Below are 23,469 nucleotides of genomic sequence, written 5' to 3'. Positions count from 1 at the left end.
GATGCTAACCAGTCAAGAGGGAAGGGAAGTGGGGTGGGGGCCTGGGTTCCCTTGGCTGTGGGTGAGTGGTGAAGATTCCCTGGTGGGGTATCCTAGAAACGCTTGTGTGTGTTCCTGCCTGACGGGGTTTTTCCATGTTTCTTCTTGACATGCTGGCAGTAGCAAATGCCATTAGCATGGCTCTGGTCCAGAGAACCCAAAGCCAGAGCTTTGCTCTGGGCCGGACTCCAGGAGAGTGACTTGAACTCTATGGAGAGTCCCAAGCTTTAAGGAGGCCTGGAGAACTGGGCTGCCTGCTTCTTGGCGCCTCGGTAAATCGATGCGGGGAAAAGGCTGCGTGTCCTCAGCCCTTCTGAAGACTGTGCTGCTCCCCCTTGATGCTTGTTCTGCTTCTGGATGCCCACATGTGAGAGTCTTTCAAGAGCAAGAGATCGAGCGTCACCCAGGACCCAGGGTCTGGAGTAGAGTGGGGAAAGCCTGCCCGGCTTGAGGGAGGGAGAGATGAACCACGGCCTGTCTTTGCTGGATGAGCGGCTCCCTTGTTTCTTCCACGCACCTACAGAACTATCACAATGACACTCCTTTGTCCAGTGAACTCACGCGAAGAGAAGGTTTTTAAATCATTTTTAAAAATAAATAAGACATTTTGGCTATAACAGAGTTGATGCAGCAGGTTCAGAACTAAGTTACCCTCAAAACCTCAGTCTTCTTCATTGGTTCAGATTAAGCGGGACTCTGAAAGGCAGAGAATATGAAAAGTTCACTTACTGCCCACAGAAAGTGCAGCAGTGTCTGCCCGAGGAGCGCAGGTGAAGCAGCTCGGTCAGCACCGTCCCCCTGCTTGCCTTGTGTGAATGCACAGTGGAGTTGCAGTGGTGGAGAGCTGGACTCTAGTGGGGGAGGGGGAAGAAGAGGAAGAACCGCCCAATCAAATCACCCAGAGAGGGTGCTGAGCCCCTCCAGACACACACTCTCACCAAAGGGCAGGCCTCTCGCTCTGTTCACACACAGCTACTGTCCTGCCTACTTCCCATGTAAGACTGACTGCCATCTGAAGTTAGACTATGTCTCACTGCCCCAGCCTACCTAATGATTGGAGCTCGATGGCTTGTCAGCATTACGGGTTCATTCAGTCCGGGATCAGCCCTGAGAAGCTCCTTCCCATGTGGTTTGGTATGTTTCATGCAGCTACAACAGACACCACAGGGTGGCTGATTTATAATGGAAACACATTTGTTTGAATGGTGCTTTTATAGTTTGGACAATCGAAGATTGAGAAACTAGTTCTGGTAAGGTCCTTTATGCTATACCATACATGACAGAGAGAAAGAGGAGAAGGAGGAAGAAGAAGAAGAAGAAAGAGAAGGAGAAGAAGAAGAAGGAGGAGAAGGAGAAGGAGAAGGAGAAGGAGAAGGAGAGGAGGAGCAGGAGGAGGAGGAGGAGCAAGAAGAAGAATGTTTTCTCCTACATTGTATTCCCCACAACACAAAGCCTAGTGCTTTACAAATAATAGGGACCAAATATGATTTTCAAAGGGATGGTTGATCTTGTGAAATTATGTGAGATAGAAAACACTATATAAATGGTTACAACTTGTAGCCAAATAACATGTGTTGTTATTTTTCTTCTAGTCACAGACAGCATGTTCGAAAGCATTGGTAATAAATTTGAACACAAATCAATTCTTGATGCTCTTTGAAAATTAATTTTTCCACCCCTAAAGACTGAAGAATACTTATTTATGTACAGTTCCTGGCTCCAGGCTCCTCCAAGGCTTTGCGATGGTAGCTCCTTGGAAACTGAGTCCACACTGAATTGCTTGTGGAATTCTCAGGAGAGGATTTGGGGGAGGGGGAGAGACTCTCACTGAGATCACAATCTTTCTCATAGCCCAGGGACCAGGCAGCCGCTCAAGCTTTGGATATAGGTACCAAATGGAGAAGGGAAGTGCTTAGATTTGACACAAATAGAGAACAAAACCACCCGTTGCGGGTGCTGTCACTTCCACTACAGGTGTTAATTATCAGCTGATAAGATGAAAAGGGAAGTGTGTAAGGGAATTTCACGTTAATTACATGCACAGCTGGGTCCTGCGGCATCATTCCACTACTTATAATGAAGCTAGCCAACACACCTATTTCTATTGTTATTTCTAAGATCCCATGATACTTGGTAATAAACTAAACATAAAAAGAACTCCACCTGCCTTATAATATTTCCAGGGATGGGCCATCTAGCTTTATGCAGCACATTACTGTGTGATGCTTTCCCTTTGCATGCTATCATTTGAATTTCACCAAGGAGTGGGTGGTATCATTCTCATTTGCACAGGTGAAACTAGAGCTTAACATATTAAATCATTGCTTAAAACCATACAAGCAGAGTATTTGCTCTCTATTGCTGTGTAACCAATTACTCCAAAACTCAGTGGCTTCGAAGAAACATGTGTTTTCTCATAATTTCTGTGGGTCAAAAGCCAGGGCTTTGTTTAGTTGGGTGCCTTTGGCTTACGATCCATCTGTCACGAGGTCACAGTCACGCCCTTGCTGAATGCTGAGGGGACAGGCTCTGTGTCCCTGCTTGATGGTGGCCATTGGCAGAATAAGTTCCTTGAAGACCGTCGGACTCACAACCCAATGCAACTGAATTCAACCTTGTTTGCCTCGGAACCGCTGTCAGACTCACGGACCCACCTCGCGGTTTCCCCGTAGCCTCCCTCTGTTCCTTGCCGTGAAAGCCTCTTCACGGGGTAGCCAACTCCATAGCAACTGGCTTCCCCCAGCGGGAAGGAGCGAGCAAGAAGGAGGAAGAGAAAAGGAACCCAACAGCGAGAGCTCTGGTCACTTTACAACCGCATCTTAGAACGAACCTTCCCTCCCTCCTGCTGTGCTTAGTCCATAAGGGGTACAGGGCTACTGGTCTTCCAGGCTGTTTCCCTGGCTAGTTAGTGGGTAAGACAGGATTAGTGATTGGTGATTATTAGCGATGTGTGTGTGTGTGTGTGTGTGTGTGTGTGTGTGTGCATAGTATGGTGTGTTTCATCAAACAGGATCCATTCATCCTTTCATCCACCTATATTTATTGCAGGAACTATCCTTGACGCAAAGGATTCAGATGTAGAAATAAATGGCTTGAAGAAGCTCACAACAATTAAATGAAAGGTGGGCAGATTTTTGGACATTGGCTTCCAGGCCTAGCGGAGAGCAGTTGGCATTGTGGGAAATTCAGGGTGAGGCACCCCCAGCTCAGGCCCACATAGCTTCCTGGTGGGAAGAGCTGACATTGGAGACTAGGGTTAACTGAAGTAAGAGAGGCCTTTCTAACATTTACGAAAGGCCGAAGTTTCAGAGAATATCACCCATTCATCAAAGTGCCAGATGGGAACCACTGCCGAAGTTAAGCAGCCGTGTTGATGGCAGATACTTAAGCAGTGGGCAGCAGTCCTCACCCTGGTTGTGTTAGAACCACTCAGAAAGCCTTTTATTGACAGAGTCAAAACCTCCAGAGCGAGCTTCTGGCATTGGCGTGCGTTAAATCACTGTGGTGACTTCAAATATCGCTGGGGTGAGAGCGTCCAGGCTCAGGCACCCAGAGGCCTTGCCTGTTATGCAGTTTATGTTTCCACCTTGAGAACATCGAGGGTGGTGGTTTGAGGAGATTTATATTTTAGAAATGTCGTGCTACCCATCTAGAGGATGGAGCAGAGGGGGAGAAAAACAGAGAGTAAATATCAGACAACGAAACGATGGCAATGATCCAGGTTAGAAATGAAGGTTAGAAATGCGGAGCCACCGGGAGCCATGAAGATAAAAGGAAGGAAACGGGTTTGAGGATATTAAAGCAATAAACTGATCGTTTATGGGATGGGAGAGAGAACAGGAGTATCTGGTGACTGTTGCTCTCTGGCTTGAAACCGTGGGGAGACGCGACCCCCTGAGTGGGGTGGAAGGGCTGGCGGGGGCAGGTGAGGAAGGGCAGCTGGTGCATTCAGCGGGGACGGCCCGGTGAGGAAGGGCCCTGGGCCCCTTCCCTTATGGTCGAAAGATACTGCAGGTGAGAATCTAAGAGTCACAAAGCCCTTAACGGGACAAGGTCAGCAATTGAGACCAGTGGCGCAGGGGGCCCTGGGAATTGGTGTGGGTTAAGGTGGAAGCAACACAAGCGAATCCGTCCTCCACGCTGAGAAAGAGCAGTCTAAGACTTGAGAAGGAAACCGGAAGGTGGTGTTGCCTCTGGCAAAAGAGAAGAAACGTTCATGGAAAGGAAGTGCTCCCGGCATCAAAGGCTGCAATCGAGGGATCGTGAGAGGTTAGGAACGGATCGAGAATTATGAATAATGTCCCTTTGGAGTGACTTCGACGTATCAGGTACTTCACGACCCTTTCAGTGGGGAATCGGGGTCCAATACATAGGAGAACAACCCTAATTTAAATAAGAAGACTTCGTTACTGCACATCTCTAGAAGCCTCTGGAGAGGAGATTCCAGAAATAATAGAAGGCTGGTGAGGGGCGGGCTCATTGTGGAGGAGATTATCCGTCATCCAGCAGGAGGGAGGAGACCGCATTGGGTAGGCAACCAGTCGTATTGCTACAAAGGATTTTCCTCAGGGCCTGTTCACAGCAAATCTACAAGGCAGAGACTGTGATCACTTTTTGTTCTCAAGAGACAAAACATCCACAGGGGAGAGGAGGTAGAGATGAGGACTTACCCAAGAATATAAATCTTGGAATCAGAAGCCTGATTCCCAAAACTGTAGCTCTTGGGTAGGTACTAATAATAAAGTGACTTCTGCCACCCCACCCCTTAATTCCTTTCTTACTGTGTTATGATTAGGTATTTATCTCTCATTCATGTGGTTGTGAAGGTAGTCTCTCTAAATAAACTGCTTTGGCCTTACTTGTCTGTGACTTAAACAGTTTATGACTAATTACCTCACCAACTTTTCACACTTATTCAGAGCTCTAATTTTATCTGCAAGGGGTTACTCATTCCTTATAATTCAGGATTCACACTCTTGGTAACATCTGTCAAACTCTGGGGTGACCAGGACCGCACCTTGGGTATGATTCACTGTGCATGCACCGCACGGTACAGTGGCCCCTACAGAAGTATTTACTTAACTTGTTAACAAGTTTGCTGAAGTCCAGAAGCATGTGTTTTATTGATGATAAGGTAGCCTGTTTTTATCACTTACTTTTATCTATAGCGTGGCCCATCAATCTGCCACAGAAGAATATTAAATGAGTTTATATGGAATGGGTTTGAAGCTGGTTTATTATAAACAGCTGTGATGGGCTGTGTTAGCAAATTCATCATCCATCTTTCTCTAAAGTCTTTCCAGGATGCGAGGTCACAGAGATTGATTGGCTGTGTTGGTTAAATCTTTTTCCCCTTCCCTTATTTCCCTGTTTTCTTTCTCGCATGATTGACCCCACTGAATTTCATTTCTGTAAGAGGCTGAGCTAATTTAGCCTGGGAACTATGACCAATGATGAAATGAGCACATATTTGGAGAATGCTGGGCTGTGGATGGATTATGATCCTCCTAGCTTCTATATCCATCCATGCATGCGTCTGTTCCAAAAACCAAAAGAGAGGTTAAGAAAAAAGAGTAAGGAAAATGAACAGACACCAAATCTAGAGCAGTGTTGAGGGAATATGCTTTTGGGTCCCCCAGGCCGCCATGAAGTGTGACTTCTTCCTTCTTGCTGAGTAGCTGCTATTCCTCCACTCCCTGGAGGACAATGATGGACATATCCAGAAACAACCAACAGCGGAAGCCACTGATGCTCAGCAAAGCTGAAGATCACAGCTACATTAATTGTGAACTCACTGTACTGGGCTGTGGCTCAGCTCTTCTACATACTATAGTCCTTTTAAGTCTTCAAAATAATCTTGCAAGGTAACTAGTACAAATACTAGTATGAAGAAGCAATTGACACCTGGAAAAGCTGAGTAATTTCACAGTCATAGTGACAGCTCAAAGTTCCAAACCTATACTTTTACTTATCTATATTTTAAGCTCCAGAGATGAGAATGCACGATAATTCTGCTGTTCTGCCTGCCAGATGCTTAAAATAGTAGCCAATAATAATCTCCTTTTGAATCATTTGTTTAACACAGATATCTAAATCTTGCTACGATATGTAATAGGCTTGGGTTTAAAAAGAAATAACATTTTCTATCTCTTAGTTAAGTTCCTTTTTAATATTCCAGAATTTTCTCCATGATGAAGGCAAAATTCATCTTGACAAAGGAAGGTCTGGAGAAGGCTTTGGATGCATGGGGATGGGAGCTGGCTTAGATCCCTTAGTCCTGGACCTGTCTGAGCTGCTGGGCACCTGCTTAGGAAAAGCGGGACTTCACACTAGGTCTGATGTGGAAAGGCACAAAGAGAGAGTGGGCCCGACAAACTGGTGAGTAAAGGCAGCTATCATTTATGTATTAATTTTTTTCCTAAAGGTCAAGTGTAGGCAGCCATGAAAGATGGAACTCCGAGGAGGTGCGTCTGTGGCTCTGGGTGCGAGGCAAGTGCTTCTGCAGGTCTCCCTCGCATGCTCGCTACCAGCAGTGCAGGGAAGGCATTGAGTCCGTGCTTGGGATCAGTCAGAGCCTCACTTGGGGGCGCAGGTCAACGGTGGGAAAAGCATCAGACAGGAAGCAGCCGCCTCCTCATCCTTCACAGTCATTGGTAGAAGGGCAGCTGACCATGTCCTCCCTGTCAAAAGCGAAGACAGAGGACGAATCCAAACAAAAACAACAGCAGTAGAAATGAATCCCACAGCTCTGTCCCTAAGGGAAGTGGAGAGAAACAGGCTTTGCGCTGGGTTAGGAGAGTGTGGCAAGGCCAAAGTGAGAAAGGCTCACACAGCAGAACACGCAGGGTCCACCTAAAACCAGGCTGGCCAGCACCCGGCAAGGGGCACAGCAGTGAACTGCCAAGGCCAGGAGAGACCATCCCCGACACACAAGCCCACGAGCACAGCCAGGGGTGTGGTTGGAGCAGAGACTTGGAGCAGCCTGTCTCCATCACAGGCCTTACTAGAAGAATCTGGAAGCAGTGATGCACGGGTGGAAACCATAGCAACAGCAAAACCTAAGCCCCATTTGGGTATTATTTATTCTTTCTGCCAATGATCAATTCTTAAACATTGCTCATCCTTAGCCAGGCATGGTGATGCATGCCGACAATCCCAGCACGTGGGAGACAGGAACTGGGGAAAAATAAATTTGAAACCAGTAGGGCAAAAGTTTGAGAGACCCTTTCTCAATCAACAGAAGCTGAGGGTCATCCCAGCCATACAGGAAGCATAAATAGGAAGGTCGTGATTTAGGGTGACCCAAGGAATGAATGTAAGCTACTACTGAAAAAATGAACAAAAGCCAAACGGGCTGGGGACATGACAAGTTCTAGAGAACCTACATAGCCCTAAATTCTGATATATATACTCTGTGTGTGTGTGTGTGTGTGTGTGTGTGAGTGTGTGTGTATGTGTGTGTGTGAGTATGTGTGTATGTGTGTGAGTGTGTGTATGTGTGTGTGAGTGTGTGTATGTGTGTGTGTATGTGTGTGTGAGTGTGTGTGTGAGAGAGTGTGTGTGTGAGTGTGTGAGTGTGTGTGAGTGTGAGTGTGTGTGTGAGTGTGTGTGTGTGAGTGTGTGTGTGTGTGTGTGTGGCCTCTCCTCCATTTTCATTCTGCACTCAGTCAGCCCTGGGCCAGGCCTTGAGCCCTCCTCGTGAATTCCATCGCATGCTGCCATCTCCTTACTCCTTGCTGCGTCCTGGCCAGCTCTGTCTTCGGTGTCTCCTTTCCACCAGCTCTGACCCGCTCAGCTCTCAAGGTTCAAGTATTACATTTTCTCCTATGGATAGTCTCTCTGGTGTCATTTGCTATCCCTTGTCAATTGATAATACCTTATTCTTGGATAGTAATTTCGGTACCTCTTTTATAGCTTTAAACATATTAAATATACTCACTCTATCATGCTATGTCTGAGAAATCCAGTGTCTGAAGTCCTGTGTTGTGTTTCACTCTATAATCTGATTGTTTCTGATGGCTCTTATTTGGACACCTTGGTTGACCTATGATTTTCAGTCTCCTTTTGTCTCTCCTCAAGTCCCCCTCTCTGTGTGTTCTGGGGTTTGAACTCAGGACCTTGTGCTTACAGGGCTGGTGTTCTGTCACTCGAGCCACACCTCCAGTCCTGCCTTTAACTGGTTTACTCTCTTTTAGATGGGGTATACAATTTTCCCCTCTGGGGCTGGCCTCAAATAATGATTTTCTAGATTTTTGCCTCCTGATTATCTAGGATTACAGGTATGAACCCCTGCTGTCAGCTCAGTGAGCAATGTCATTTGCATAGAAATGACTCCTAGTGAGGGTACATGCTTCCAAAATAATCTGAGTTTATTTTAGTCAGATGGTAAAAGAATACAGATGTGATATCATGTAACAATAAGCATTTAAATTTAAACTTGCATTTTTATTAAATGGATAATATTAATTTTAGTAAAAAAAGGCCAAATTTTAGTAAAAAAAAAACAAATTCCCAGAGAATGATATATTCCTCTCTCCACCCCTGCCCACCTACAGCAACTCAACATCAAGGCCATTTTCCTAGTGAACCTTCTTCTCTCTTCTTCTCTTTCTTTTTCTGGAAAGCTGGTGGCTCTGTAGGGTTCTGGATTTATTTGCCTCCCTCGCTGAGTGTAATCCGGCAGGAGAAGCAGTCACTAAGTCAGCAGGAATGAGTTGCTGTCTCCACCACTCAGAGCTTGGAGTGGACTCAGAGCTTGCCGGCCTTTAGGGTCCCTGCTTGTATTTCCCTGTATTTTTGTTCAGTTGAGATCAGTCACACAAAACGAAGGAGCAGAATCGAATTGCAGAGACTGCTGGAACTCTACTACCTCAATCACTGGAATCGCGACCATCTCTTTGAATTTTTTGGTCAGCTGTAAGACACAAATAACGGTGATGTGTCTATCGAACTGTCATGAGGATCCAAGGTAACAAAGGTGAAGCTGCTAGAAGAATAACCTTGACTGGCATTGAACTAGAAGCAGCTACTGTAAGTCTAGAAAGTAGACTCTCCTGGGATAAATGCTTTGAAGTCTCTCAGATTCCAAGTTGACTGCTTTCCGTCCACTCAGCCAAGAGGGGGAGTGACAAAGAACCCTGGCCTGTTCCCACTGCTGCCTTCGGAGCAAAGGTGGTAGAATCCTGTGTCCTTCTCTGAAATAATTCAGTGACAGGAATGGCATGTGTCTGATGTACAACCGTAGAGAAAATACTAAGAGAATGGGGATTGATTGGTGAATGCACCCTGTCCAGCCTCTCCCTTCTCTAGCATCCGTTTGAATTGGCGCTGGAGTAATTGGTATCAAATTATTGTGAGTATCAAAACCACTCAGGTCAGGACTGTTTTCAGTGGCAGAAATAACTTGCCCGGAAGTTCTGATTTAACTAATCTAGGTTGGGTCCTGGTGTCCATAATCTTAGAGAGATTTTGGAGTCCGTTTCTGCGCCTTGTAACTGCTCTGACTGGATTCCCTCCTCTTGCTCAGATTTACACTTACAATGTGAATGCCTTTCTCCTCTGGCCAGATTCTGCTGTACTCTGAACACTGGGCTGAGTTCCATCGGGGTGTTTTAAAGCAGGGGCTCCACAAGTGACCTTGAGGCTGCATTTCCCAAGCTTCGGTCTCCTCATCAGTGAAGGGGGCGAGAGTGGTCCCATCCATTTTGTGGTGGGGATGAGATGTGATTGCGGGAGCAGCGCTCGGGGCATCCCAGGCTCGTTGTGGGAATGTGACCGTCATTTTCCCGGTGGAGGAGCACACAGTGGTTGTGTGTGCAAACTCCGCGTCTCCACAGTGGTTGGAGATGGATACTTGGACAGTATCCATCGCTGAGGTGCTGTTTCTTATTTTTTTTGAGTTACAGTCAGTAATATCTACTTCAAAAGATTCTTGTCACACTGGTGAAGATAATGTGTATGAAGTGCTTTCTGTTTTCCTGATGCTTGTACCTCAGGAAATATCTGCCATTATTACTACCTGTCATTCTGATCACAAGGGAGAGCTTGCTTTTCCTGTTTGGTATTTTTATAAAACTTTTTTATGTCATTATTAAAGCACTTGTCACCAGACAACTGTCTCTATGGTTCTCCAATTGGCCTTGTCATGGTGCATGTGTGTGTGTGTGGTTTGGGTGTACATGGGTATACACATGTATGTGTTTGTGTGCATAATGTGTATGTGTGTCTATGGGTGTGTATGAATATATGAAGTATCTGCAGTCTTATGGATATTCAATAAATGTTATGAATCCCCAAATCAATGTCAAATAATTAATTCAATTGTTTTTATTAGATCCACAAAGATGAATTGAATTAACCCATAAGACAGCCAGAAACCCTGACTCATAGGTGATCTGATTAGCTTGGAGATGTCTTGAGCTCATTGTACATTTGTTTTAATGAAAGGCAGGAAAGTACATATAAGAAAGTCTATGGGACTAATAGGGAAGACAGGAAATGAATGAGCTAACGTTTGCCAAGAACAAGAAGCCATGAAGGAGAATCTCACATGATAATGTAATGGCGGTGGGTGATTGGCTTGGTGGCGCGAATCTTCCCTGAGAAACTAACTCCGTGTTTTATGGGAATCCAGTTCTGCTTGTCAAGCTTTTGTGAGAATGCAAGATCCAGGCAGGAGACTTGGATTAACACAGGAGAGCCTTCCCAGTGTTGGATATCAAAGACACTAACGAACAGGCTTAGAGGACCTGATTGGTCTATGTTGTATGGACATTCATTGACAGCGTTTGGTACCAGCCTACAAGGCAAACCCAGACAACCTGGTACTGTGTTAGATCACGCTGTAGGACAGAGAAACCGCACTGGCTTGGGAACAACATGTAAGCACATTTCAAGATGTCATGGAGTCGTACACAGGCCATGGTTACATGGGGGAAGGCTGCTTCATGAAGGCGTGGCACCAAGTTCAGTGGTTTTGCTGACTGTGATTGGATTGCAGTGGGAAGTGGGCAAGCGAGGAGCCAGCTCAGGAGCCCTGCTGGGCGCAAGGGAAGAGCAGAGCATGGTGGGGTCCTCAGCTGCCCACTGGCCACTGCAGAGGGAGGCAAGAGGAACAGGCCGCAAGGCAACGTGATAGAGCGGGGAATCAGCCCATCAGGCACATAGGCTAGGGGAGAACCAGTCCTCACCTTCTCTAAGGTGTGCCTTGAGCGTGATACTTCATCTAGCCAAGTCACACCTCCCTAGTTGGGCAATCCGTGATATTTGATCATCTTCACAGCAACGTACCAATAAGCAAATGGGAGTGCTTGCTTAAATGCCAAGTTCATGGGCAGGGACACACACATGAACTCAGAGCTGGCCCTGGGTAATCAGTAGCTCAAGCTATTAGCAAGCTCTTGGCTCCCACACTTCGGCCTTGCCCCTCTGAAGAGCGTGGAGCATAGGAGGTATTCAGAAAGCCAAGCTTCTCTGGGGGCTGAACCCCAGGGCGGCCCTGGCTGGACTGGTATGACCAGCGCAAGCCAGATCTTTTCTTGATGGTGTGTACTGAAGGAAGGACCTGGGGGGAGGACAGCTCCGGTCGGGTGGCTGGAGAGAGGCGGTTTCCACCAGCCTCGCTGAGAAGAAGGAGGCTGTGAGTCCAGGAAGTGCTGGGGGCAAGATCTCCTCCCCCGAGAACGGCACTGAGGAGCCCACGGGCAGCCAGAGAACACAGCAAGCAGGCCGGAGAGAACACAGCAAGCAGGCTGGAGAGAACACAGCAAGCAGGCCGGAGAGAACAGCAGTGTGGGGGAGGGAGAGCAAAGTAGAAGCTGTATCAAGGTCGCTGGCAGGCCTCAGAATTTCCTTGTCACCCCTCCCTTGGCACCCAGTGTGACGCGAGCCCCACCTCCTGCTTGGTGATTTTGCGACAAGCTCTTCTGGGAACAGCCTTTGGAGTCCAGGAGCCTCACAGTTCCACAGTAAATGGAGTCCACGTGGCACCGGGGCTTGAGTGTCGATTAGGACCCAAAATCCTTTAAGGCTAGTTGGCAGTTAATATGGAGGACCGATTCTCACTCGTCAGCAATCTTGGTTGAGTGTTCTCAAGCCAGGCTGCCGCCACAGGGTGGAGGAGCCCTGGCTTACAAGCACACGAAGGTTAGAAGCCTGTCCGAGGGCAGCTGACGGGATGACCTTGAACTCCCAGGACTTTTGTCTGTAAAATGAAAACATTGTTAATATACCCCCGATGCACATGAACGGATGTGGTGAGGTCTCATCTAATCCCTGACACTTGTTCGCTGTTCCGTAAATGTCTGTTAGTAATAGCAATGGGTGTATTGTTCACGTAGCCACAATCAAAAGCAAAAAATCGGAAATGCAAAGATTCCATGACCAGAGGGAAGCATCGTCTCCAGAATTACAGGGAATGACCTTCGAGATACTGGCTCAGGAGAGATGGTCAGACTGTTACCAATAATAATTTTTTAAAAAGGCAGTCAGCTGGAAGAGGGGCTCAGCTTTGGAACTGCATTTTAACGAGGAGGATTTTAAACTTAGTTATCATATGGCTCATGGGTGTTGGTGATAATTTCATTCATTCCACAAATATTTTTACTGCCTACCATGTGCAAAAGTTTTCAAAATAAGATAACTGACACATTCAGACCAGTGTGCTACATATAATTTTTATTTTTTAGGCAACCAGTAGGAATTGCTTGAGGGAGCCGAAGAAGGTAAAGCTTCCTCAGAACGCATGCTTCTGTGCCCGGGGACCCTGGCTGCCTCTCCCTGTCTACCACACATCCTTTCAGCTCTCCATCCTTCCTTAGGGTCTCTCCCTCCCTCTGATGCAGATCAAAACTGATTTATCCTTTCCTGTCTTGTATTTGTTCCCGCATATGGAAAGTTGGATTCATTAAGAAAATTCACATAAACAAATATCTGGAAACATAAAGCTACTATTTCTAATCCATTTGATCAAATTTTTATATTATGTGAGTGAAAATGTTGAAAGGGGTGACATTGATCAAGGTGTTCGGTATTCATAAACTGCTCCGTCGAATAGCAACTCCTCTGTACAACTACTTAAAGATAACAAAAATATTTTTAAACATGAATAAAAGTTGAGCTAGAGAGGGCAGAAGCTAATGCTGTTGTGTTTCACTCCCTCTTGATACGAATTTGTAGCCATAACATATTAGGGAAGAACAGGTTAGGGCAGGGCCCTTGGTCCACGGGTGGATTCAAGTGGTCTATAAAACCCCAGAACGTGTGTAGTAAAAGTCAAATGTATGTGCCTTCTCCTAAGAAGATTTTTAGCTTCCATCAGATTTTTTCAAGGTTGTCTAAGATCTTCAGAGTTAAGAGCCATCAAATGCGAGAGGAACTATATGAACTACCTCATTTTACCAGTTGGAAACTGCTCAGAGTTACTCACAGACCTAAATGGTTAACAACATGTCAGACAGAGCCCAACATGGGCCGAAGCCAACGGACGTCCGGGGACGTAAGAAGTTAAGCCACTTCCACACACTCCAAGATCCCCTCAATTTGTCAGGCAAGGACTAGAGAAGGCATTTTCTTTTTCCTTTTGGTCAATCATGAAGCTTGAACTTGGGCCCTGGGCACTGTCCCTGAGCCCTTTTGCTCAACAATAGCGCTGTATCACTTTGAGCCATGGCTCCACTTCCGGTTTGGTAGTGATTAATTGGAGAGAAGAGTCCTGCCCAGGCTGGCTTTGGCCACGATCCTCAGATCCTGGCTTCCTGAGTAGCTAGGACTACAGGCGTGAGCCACAAGCACTGGGCAACAGCGCTTTCATATTGAGGAGGAGCTGAGACACTTTCTTCCCAAGCTTATCCTGGGGGCAGATGTACATGAACTGAACACCCCCACTTTCTTTCTCACTGTGTGCGTGCATACATGGTACCAGTGTCCATTGTTTGGACTCCTTTGACCTCAGAGGGATGAGGAAGTGGTATCTGCTTTTCTTTCATGAAAAGTACTCCCATTTATAGCCTTAATATCTGGCTAAACCATCTGTCAGGAGTTGAGTGTTCCCTGTTCCTTTTTCTGGCAGACCTGGGGGAAATGGGCTAATTCATCCATATTAATGCTCTCTAACTCTGGGAGCTGATTCTGTCTTTTTATTCTAGCACATACATTTTTCTCAGCGTTTCCCTTGGAAGTAGATTTTTTTCCTGGCGGGATTCATTCTCTTCTGATTTTCCACCAATTGCTTGGCTACGCATGTCGGGGGGATTGTTAAACAAGGATCGCATCTTGCTGATGTAGGTGGTTTTGTGAAGGACGTAGCACCTCCGTTTCTAGTTAATCATGTTTTGCCAAAGGAGTTCTGTGTTTCTTTTTATCTTTTTTATTCATCTCAACACTAGCTTTTGAACCTTTTCTATGTACCCTTCCTGACTGTAAGCAAACAATGGCAGAAGCCAGCAGATTTTGGGGTTTCATATGAACTACTAATTATAAGACAACAATGAGATGATTTCATGAAGAAAAGAAACTCTACACACATGTTATGATAGCCCAGAGAACAATTACACTTAGAGTGATCAGGACTATTTCAGACGGGAGGATGCATCTGAGTTGAGCTCTCATGGCCTAATTAGTCAATAGGCATCACTTTCTGACTGCTTCCTACCGAGAACTGTGCTCAGCAGCTTTATAGGCATTTTCTCATTTCAAAGAAGAACCCAATAAAGTAGGCTCTTCCCCAATTCTACCCAAATTTTACCTTAACCGTGCTCTGGATGATATTTGAAATGGGTTTAGCACCAAAAATCCATGACTGAGAATCCACCTTCCATTTGGATTTGAGATTGTCTGGTTCTTGTGGGATTTGGGAATGATAGTAAACATTCTTTATTATCTTCTACTACTTTACAACTGGGTTTACTCTAGAAGTTCAAATCATTTCAGGTGCCAAAGGCCCTCATCCAAGTCCAGATCCCTCCTCTTCCCTCTCCACCATACACCTGCTGTTGTGAGCAGGTTTCTAATAGGAAGGTAGTGGACAGCTTTCCAGGCTGCACCTGCGTGCTCACTGGATGAGCAGGAAGAATGGAGTCAAAGAGCACAGGATGGAGGAAGTCTAGGAACAATGAAAGGATACTTCCCAAGTGAAGAGCAGTACCATACACCAGATCACTCCTACACCTGAGCACTCTGGGTGCAGGTAACTTTGATGCCTCCTAGTAATCTTGAGAACTGTTTCTTTGTTTTGTTGTTGTTGTTTTTGTCAGTTGTGGGGCCTGAACTCTGGGCCTGAGCACTGTCCCTCGGCTCTTCAGCTCAAGGCTAGCACTCTACCACTCGAGCTACAGCGTCACTTCCAGCTTTTTTTTTTTTCCTGCTTATGTGGTGCTGAGGAATTGAACCCAGGGCCTCACGCATGCAAGGCAAGCACTCTACAACTGAGCTACCTTCCCAGCCCCGAGAACTGGTTTTTATTATCCCAATTCTTACAATAGAGGAAATTACTTCCAGGAGATAGCAAATACCATTGAGGAGCAGGAATTTGCTGTGAAGTTCAACAATTTCTTTCCAGCCTCTCTAACCCATTAGAGAGAGGAAAGATGTTTATGGACCCGATCAAAGACTTGGTGAGGTTTTGTTTTTTTCTTTTTTTTCTAGCAGCAGAGTTTGGGGCTGGCCTCCCACTTGCTTTACTGGCTTATTCACTCAGCTGGCACTCTAGTACTTGAGCCACATCTCCAGCCCAGCTTTTTTCTTGGTTACTTTTGTTTGTGTGTTTGCATTTTTAAACAGATTTAAAAATTACCTATAGTATCTGCATCTTGATCAGTGCCACCCCTTGCTGGTGATTTTGGAGAAAGGGTTTCACAGACTTTTCTGCCTGGGCTGGCTTCAAACTCATTTCCCTCAGATCTCAGCCTCTTAAGTAGCTAGGATTACAAGTATGAACTAATGTGCCCAGGTTGCATGATGATTTCAAAGGATTTGAGTCAAAATTTAGGGATAAGTCTCTGTCTTTGGAGTTTGGATTTGAGGAGTTTCTAAGCTTTGTGCTAGACTTGCCATAAACAAAACAAATGTTCCTTTATCACCTTTTCAGGAAGTGTCCCAGCTCAGGAAGTATCCTGGCCTCAGTTGGGTTGATCCAGGATATTTATAAGAGAATAAGAAAGGAATAGTCATATTACTGCTACCTAATAGCTCAATAAGAGCTCAGTTCAGATGTAATTCATTCTTAAATCTCATTTGTTAAGGAGAGAATCAGGCTTCCCGAGGGAAGTAGAAAAGAACTCTGATTTCAGGACTTGGGAGAGACTTTGCAAAAGGTACTACCTTCTCCATCCGAGAAAAGTAAAAATAATATGTTTCTCAGTTGGCCATTTTGGTAGACTAGCTTTTAGCCTACACTGTAATTTATAGAGCAGCAATCTATAATAATGAGCACTCTGAAGAACCAACTGGCAACCATGAATATTAAAATGTTACTCAGAAATGAAGTATTATTTCTAAACTGAAACTGCTCAGTGTTCAAAATCCTATAATAGCAACGATGAATAATAGGCATTAATTAAAAGCCAATGTACTAGTCTACAAATGGGACTTAAGGGTGAATAACCTAACATTGCCACCTGAGGGATTTTATAGTCCAGAAAAAGTCACTAAAAATAAAATTAGGCACCACAGTAAAGCTTAGGATGTGGTGTAATAGACCTGTGAAATGTGAATGTCTGCGAGGGGCTCTAGACGGCTTCAAGGGCCGGGCAAGGCCTCAAAGGGAGGTGGTTGAAGCTGCAGTCTGCAGGTGCGAGCTGGACAAGGCCATTAAGTGTTCTCTCTGCCGTGAGACCAGGCAGGAGCAGGAAGGAGCAATGATCGCAGAACGTTTTTAGGTACTTACAAGTACTGCAGGGGACTGTATCAGAGGCTCTCGGGCAAAACGAGAGCAGACTCTGAGGAGACAGCTCATAATCTTTCTCAATAACCTATTCTTTTCCAGAATGAATAATTTAACGGTGGCTTTAAAATTACAGGGACAGAACCATTGTTAATGCTTAAGGAAAAGTGTAGTCTTGCAAGAATATATTTGAAATATAGAATCAGTGAATGCTGGTATTAGAAAAAACCTCTCATCTCATGCAAATTCCCTAGTTTAATAAATAAAGAATAAAGCTCAGAGAAATTTAGTGACATAGCCAAGATCCCTAGTAATAAAATGTCTTTGCTTTAATAAGTGTGCAAATATAGTACCTACTTGGGTGGGAAAACAATGCCATTCAGGTGGACCCATTGCAACAATGAGATGTACAAATCGTTATGTCAAAAAATGAACTTTACAACTTTGGTCAGGGGGAGGGGGTAGGGGAGTGAGTGGGGGAGATGGGAAGGGATGGGATGGGGAAACAAAGGAGGAGGCAACAATGCTTCATAAGAAATGTACTCAGTACCTTGCCCATGTAATTGTACAGTATTTTCACAATAAAAAAAGCCCTTCTTTCAAAGCTAGGTATAGTATTCTTAGAATTCCAGTTAAAGTGGCAAAAAATATTTTTAATCAAATAAAATAATTTTAACCATGATTTTAACAATATTTTAACAATCAAATGAAATCATTCTAGAATTAGTGACATTTAAGTGCTTGGTTCATTCAGGTGACTATTTCTTAGGACATCTCAGGCAGAAACAGAATGAAAGAATGTTCACCCTTTTTAATAACGCACAAGGCACTTCGTATGTCACATCCCACTTTTAATGGCCATGGATGCATTTTAAAAGACATGCTTTCCAGAGAAAGTGCTCTTGTCTTTAACCCTTCTCATCAGTCTGACAGGTGGCTGACAAGCAGATCCAAAGTCCTGAGACAAAGCCTGTCATGAAGGGGAAACAGCAAAGCACCACAATTAGCCCTGCCTCAAAGCTTCTTCCAGCCCCTAAAATGTTCCTACTGTATTAGATCCTCTTCCTTCCAACTGCAGTAATAATTCATGCTTATGTAACATATTCCATTTCAAGAGTTCCCAGGGGCATGCTAACATGACAGTTCTTGGTTCCTTTCTGATTAGCCATGAACGAAAGCTCTGGTTGCTCAGGAAGAGTTCTGTCCTTTCCAGTTAACTTCACCATTGTTAAACCAGGGGAAGGATCTGCCCTCACCGAAGGGAAAACCTAAGCGAGGGGGGCACTCGGTCAGGGTGACCAAGGAGGCATGTACAGAAGGCTTTGGTTCCTTGTGAGCAGGGCTGTGGAGGCTCTCACAGCTTGAAATCGTGGATTCCTGAAAGCCACACTGTGACCGCTCATAGGCCTGGCTCACCTACAAGGGGGAGTGTTTCCTGTCACCACCTGTGTAAGGCAGCACATGCGGGAATGGCTGAGTGTGGGGCGCCTTTCACAACGGTGCAATCTCACTTGCAGGTTCAAGTCATCAGAGAAAAGAGATTACGTATACGAAGGACTAAACATGGATGCTCTTCATTCCATACTTTCACATTAGCCCAGTAAGTATTGGCCTAAACTCAGGCTCCCTCTCACTATCAGGAAGGATGCGACCACTTCAGATCTTGTTCTGGTGACTCCTAAAGGCATTTTATTTAGGGGAGACAGACTTGAAATGAGGAGAAGAATGAAGAGTCCTGTTAACTCATTAGTGTCAGTCTGTTTCCTCCTGTCTCACCCATGCAAGATGCTGATCCAACTACGGCCACCAATGTACCAGATTGTGAACTGAGCTGTAGGCATCAGCAGGAGGGTGACTGGTCCTCTAGCCCAGTAGACAGCAAGAGTTCAGATACACTGGGGTCCTCTTTTCAACTGGTGATAGATCAAAAAACGTTTTCTTTCCAATCCATGTCTTGGGAGGCATCAAACACCCTTGCTTTTGAAGATATGTAATACTTACAGAGACAAAGATTGAGAGTGACTGGTGAGGTCATGGGCTTCAGACTCCCAATTTCAGACAGCAGACACCGGACCTGTGCTTATTGAATATCAACAATGTTCCAGGGCTGATACTATACACTGGGAAAATAGCCATGTGCTAGAAATTGGCCCTTCGGGAATGTGCAGCCTAGAGCAGGATGTCAGATAGCATCAGATGATGATACAAGGAAGTGTAGAATGACAATTGGGACAATGATCGCAAAGAGGATCTTACAAAAATGAGGCAGGTAGTTTTCTGAGTCAGAGCGGTCAGGAAGACTTGCTCAGGGACCAACATCTGGAGGAGAAGGAGGTTTCCTGGAGCAGGGAGAAAGGATAAGCATCTGGGCAGAGAGAAGAGACAAATCCATTGTCGCCTCTCGTTTTCTAAGTCCCTCTTTAGAGCTGGATGGGTCTGTGAATGAGGCCAGGAAGCAGCCCACGCAGCTCCCGAGTGATTCCCGTGTTGTGTTGGGACTCAGTGTGAGAACGCAGCTTTGTGCTCCGGAAGACTTCAAAACAGACCCTTCCCACTAGCTAGATGACCTCGGGCAGGGTTGTCTTTAAGCATCAATTTCCTCTTATAAAACTGACAGGATGTGTCCCTGAAAAATAGGAGGCTGACATTCCATTGAACAAGTCCAAGAGTGTTTGCCGCCCTCAGATGGGCTGTCATAGCAAGCGGATCTGTGAGAGGTGTTTCCTTGGCTCATGCCGGAGAAGACCTCCAGGGACAAGGTCCATGAGCCCTAGGGACAAGCCCCAGCCATTGGTGTGAGGACAGCTCGGGGGATTTTCTGAAAAAGATTTATCTTTGACTTCCTAAGGGCAAAGATCGCCAAACTTGGTGTTTAGACAGAATGCTTTGAGAATTGAGGGTTCGGAGTGAGCACCCCAGGGCCAAAGATAGTGATGAGCCGCTGGGGCTCCATCTTGCTAGTCCTGAAGTGGTGGGGAGAGGAAGCTGGTGACTGGGTCCAAGTGGAGGCTTCCATCTTGGAGGATGGCTCTGCCCAGCAAGCAGAGCGCATGTGCAGTTCATCTGCTGATGCTGCTTCTTCTTGTCTTTCCACACGCTGTGAGCACAGAGCACGCTCCACTGGCCAAGCCCAGCCAGAAACCAGTTCCTGCAGGAAGGGACCCAGAGTAGCGGAAAGAAAAGAAATCCTGAAGCAAACAAGAGGCCATCTGGCATGTCACCTTGAAAGACACCTTGGGGTTTTGTTGCTGCTATCTTATTTGTTGAACTGTCGGGGTATGCTCTGTTCCAAGTGGGTTACATGTACTAGATTATGTAATTTTCATGGTATCTTAAGAGTGAAGTATGCTCATGGATGTGTGAGCACCTCTCTCTCTCTCCCTCCCTCCCTCCTTCCCTCCTTCCCTCTCTCTCTCTGTCTCTGTCTCTGTCTCTCTCTCTCACACACACACACCCCTCCAGGGATTGGCAATGCAGTAGATATGTCTCAGCTTCTATTAGTGCTGCTTTGACCGAGGAGACATGAGCTCACTGGCGTAGAGTTGGATTATTTTGGTAAGTGTTAATATTGCAGCATTTTAAGGCACCAGGGTAGAAAATAGGCCTCATTAGCGTGCAGTGTGTGGAGCGGCAGCTGCGCCAGGGATGGGAGAGGCTGAGACACTGCCCTCGCTGCGGTTCTCCGTCCCGCACCGTCACTGTCTGCGTGGGCCGGGAGGTGGCGGGTGGGCTCCTGCGAGCTCAGCTGTGCTGCAGCGCCCTCAGCCCAGCCGTGTGCCACAGAGCCGGACGCACCTGCAGCGTGACCAGCCACCCGGCCACTGGCAGAGCCTGCCTGGGGTCAATGGCATTCTTGGGAAATCAGAAGCATTCCCAGGCAATAAATATGCACCTTTGCCTGTGGTCCTGAACTTTGCCATGCATGAGGTCAAGGTAGACCTCATTCCAAAGGCAGACCCGGGGCTCTGTCGCCAGCATTCAGCCTCGGGAGGGAGGAAGGTGCCGTGAGCGGACTCCTGTGGGAACTGTCTCAAGTGTCTGGCGCCCTCCCTGAGTCAGTGTTTTGGAGTGGGAGCATGTGTCTAGAGCTGGCAGAGAATGGGCTCCGCAGACGACTAGACCAACAGCTAGAATAAAGTGCCATGCTGACAGGAAGCTAAAGAACACAGCCACAAACTGGGAGCCCCTCCGTGTACGCACACCTTAGTTGAAGTGTAATCAGCTTCAGTGTGACTCTTCGTTAAAGAGTAAGCCAGGTATCATTGGAAGACAAGGCAGAGCGAAACAGTGCTGGAGGACAAAACCAGCTGGGCGATGGGAAGACATACTATCTTTTCCAAAGATGAAAATTACTTTAAGGAAAGTGACTGCTTTTAAATCCTGACTGCTGTGCCTCCCACAGGAAGGCTGCTCGGAGAGGGCGAGGGCTGATGAGAGGTAGCTTTTCCAAGTCATTCCAGAGTCCGCCATCTTGTCTAGCTACAGCACGTGTTCAGCAAGCCCTGAAATGTGAGGTCCCTCAAGAGACCGAGCGGAGCTTCTTGGGACTGAGCAGGAGCACGGGCAGGTTCGAGGGCTTCCCACGCATGGGTGTCGCACCTGCTTCTCTCAAATTCTGGGTGCACCTCTACCTTTCAGCGCCTCCATCTTTTATAGTTATATTTATTTTTTAAATAAGTTTTTATTATGAAAATACCCTACAGAGGGGTTACAATCACATGAGCAAGGTAATGAGTACATTTCTTATCAAGCATTGTTGCCTCCTCCTTTGTTTCCCCTTCCCATCCCTTCCATCTTTTCTCCACAACTACATCATCCTCCCCCTCTCCCCCCCTGCACTATGTACAAGACATAGTGTCTTGTACATCTCATTGTTACAATGGGTCAACCTGTATCCCTATTTAAGCAATTTGTTCCATTTTTAAACTGATAAAACAGACATCATCAAGCTAGCCTTACTACTTCCATTCATGCCAAGATAAACTCAGATCATGTGCAAATGAATATTATACTTGCCAGTCCAGGGACCAGGAAGAACTGTACCCAACAGGGTGTCCAGGGGGCCAAGAGATCACACCTAGAATGCTTCAGTGGATTTTGGTCTGCTATAAATAAGCCCAGGAGTCTATGCTATTCCCAGCAAGGGTTTAGCAAGATCTATTCCAATCCTGAAAGTAAAAAATAACTGTGTTTGAGCAATGACTTGGTTCTTCAGGCCAGTCTCAGCATTCCATCTGAAATCAGAGATTAGACCATCTATTCCAGATCTCCCAGAAGAGATTGTATGTCCACGGAAGCTATCTGATAAGAGTCGATTCGGGTTTCAAACAGGATCAGTGGAGTGGGCCTTGGGTTTGCACAGCTTTCAGCAGAACCCAAGCCTGCAAAACAAGTGTTGGTGACAATGTGGGGAAAATGTGGATCTCTCAGACACTGCTGTTGGGGGATGAAAATTGTACAGCTGTTTGGAGAAAATGGTAGTTCCTGAAAGGTTTTAAATGTAAAGTGATCATTAGCCCAACAAATCTACTCCTGGGTGAATGAAAACATCTACATAAAAACTTTTATGCCAGTGTACATAATATCCAAAAGAAGGAAACAATCCTAATGCTCCTCAACTTCACAAATGCATAAAATGCAGTATCCACAGATATAGTATATATCCATATATGGATATATATATCTGGATATAACTATATATAGATATAATATATATGCACACACATTAGAGTACAGTATTTTGTAGCAATATAAAGAAATGAAGTGTAGATGTATGCTACAACTTCTTTCACTTAAGTAAAAGAAGATGGATATGAGCACAATAGTCAAATGTCTAGAATATTAAATCCACAGAAACAGAAAACTTCTAAAGCGATATAGGATTTCTTGTTGGGTGACTTAAGTGTTCTAAAATTGATTGTGATGATGGTTGTATAACTGCACCATACTGAGCCTTAAGTGCAGTTATATGGTATTTGAATTGTACCTTAATAATCTCAATAAAGCTATTGAAGTAGGAGGGGAAGGGAGAGGTGAAGAGGAAAGAGGAGAAAGAGAAAAAGGAGAAGGAGGAGGAGGAGCAGAAAAAAGAGGAAGGAAAAAAAAGTAAGCTAGAAAAAGAACAGCCTAGTTGAAATCCCTTGGTAAACTTTAAATGCTTTGTCCTGACCTTAGTCTGCCCTAGGAAGCCTTCTCCCTGAGGCCTCCTGCAGCTTCTGCGTCCCCTGAGATACTTACTGCACAGGATGAGCTGCTTTCGTTCCCAAGTAATAGGAATCTACACCCAGATGGACCTAAAGTATAAAAACAGTGTTTTGTACATATTCCAGAACGTTTACCAAACAAGATAGCTCAAGACAGACAGCATTTACCTTCCATGTACAAGGCCCTGGGTTCAGTCCCAAGCACTACAGACAGAAGGATGGGGGGAGGAAGAGGAGGAGGAGAGGAGGAGGAAGAAGAGAAAGAGGAGGAGGAAGAGAAAGAGGAGGAGGAAGAGGAGAGTTAGAGAGAGAGTGAGAAATCTGCAGGGTATAGGGACAAGGTCTGCA

Source organism: Dipodomys ordii, unplaced genomic scaffold (genome assembly GCF_000151885.1).
Source record: "Dipodomys ordii isolate 6190 unplaced genomic scaffold, Dord_2.0 Scaffold27, whole genome shotgun sequence".
NCBI lineage: Eukaryota > Metazoa > Chordata > Mammalia > Rodentia > Heteromyidae > Dipodomys > Dipodomys ordii.
Note: the sequence above shows the minus strand (reverse complement) of the source record.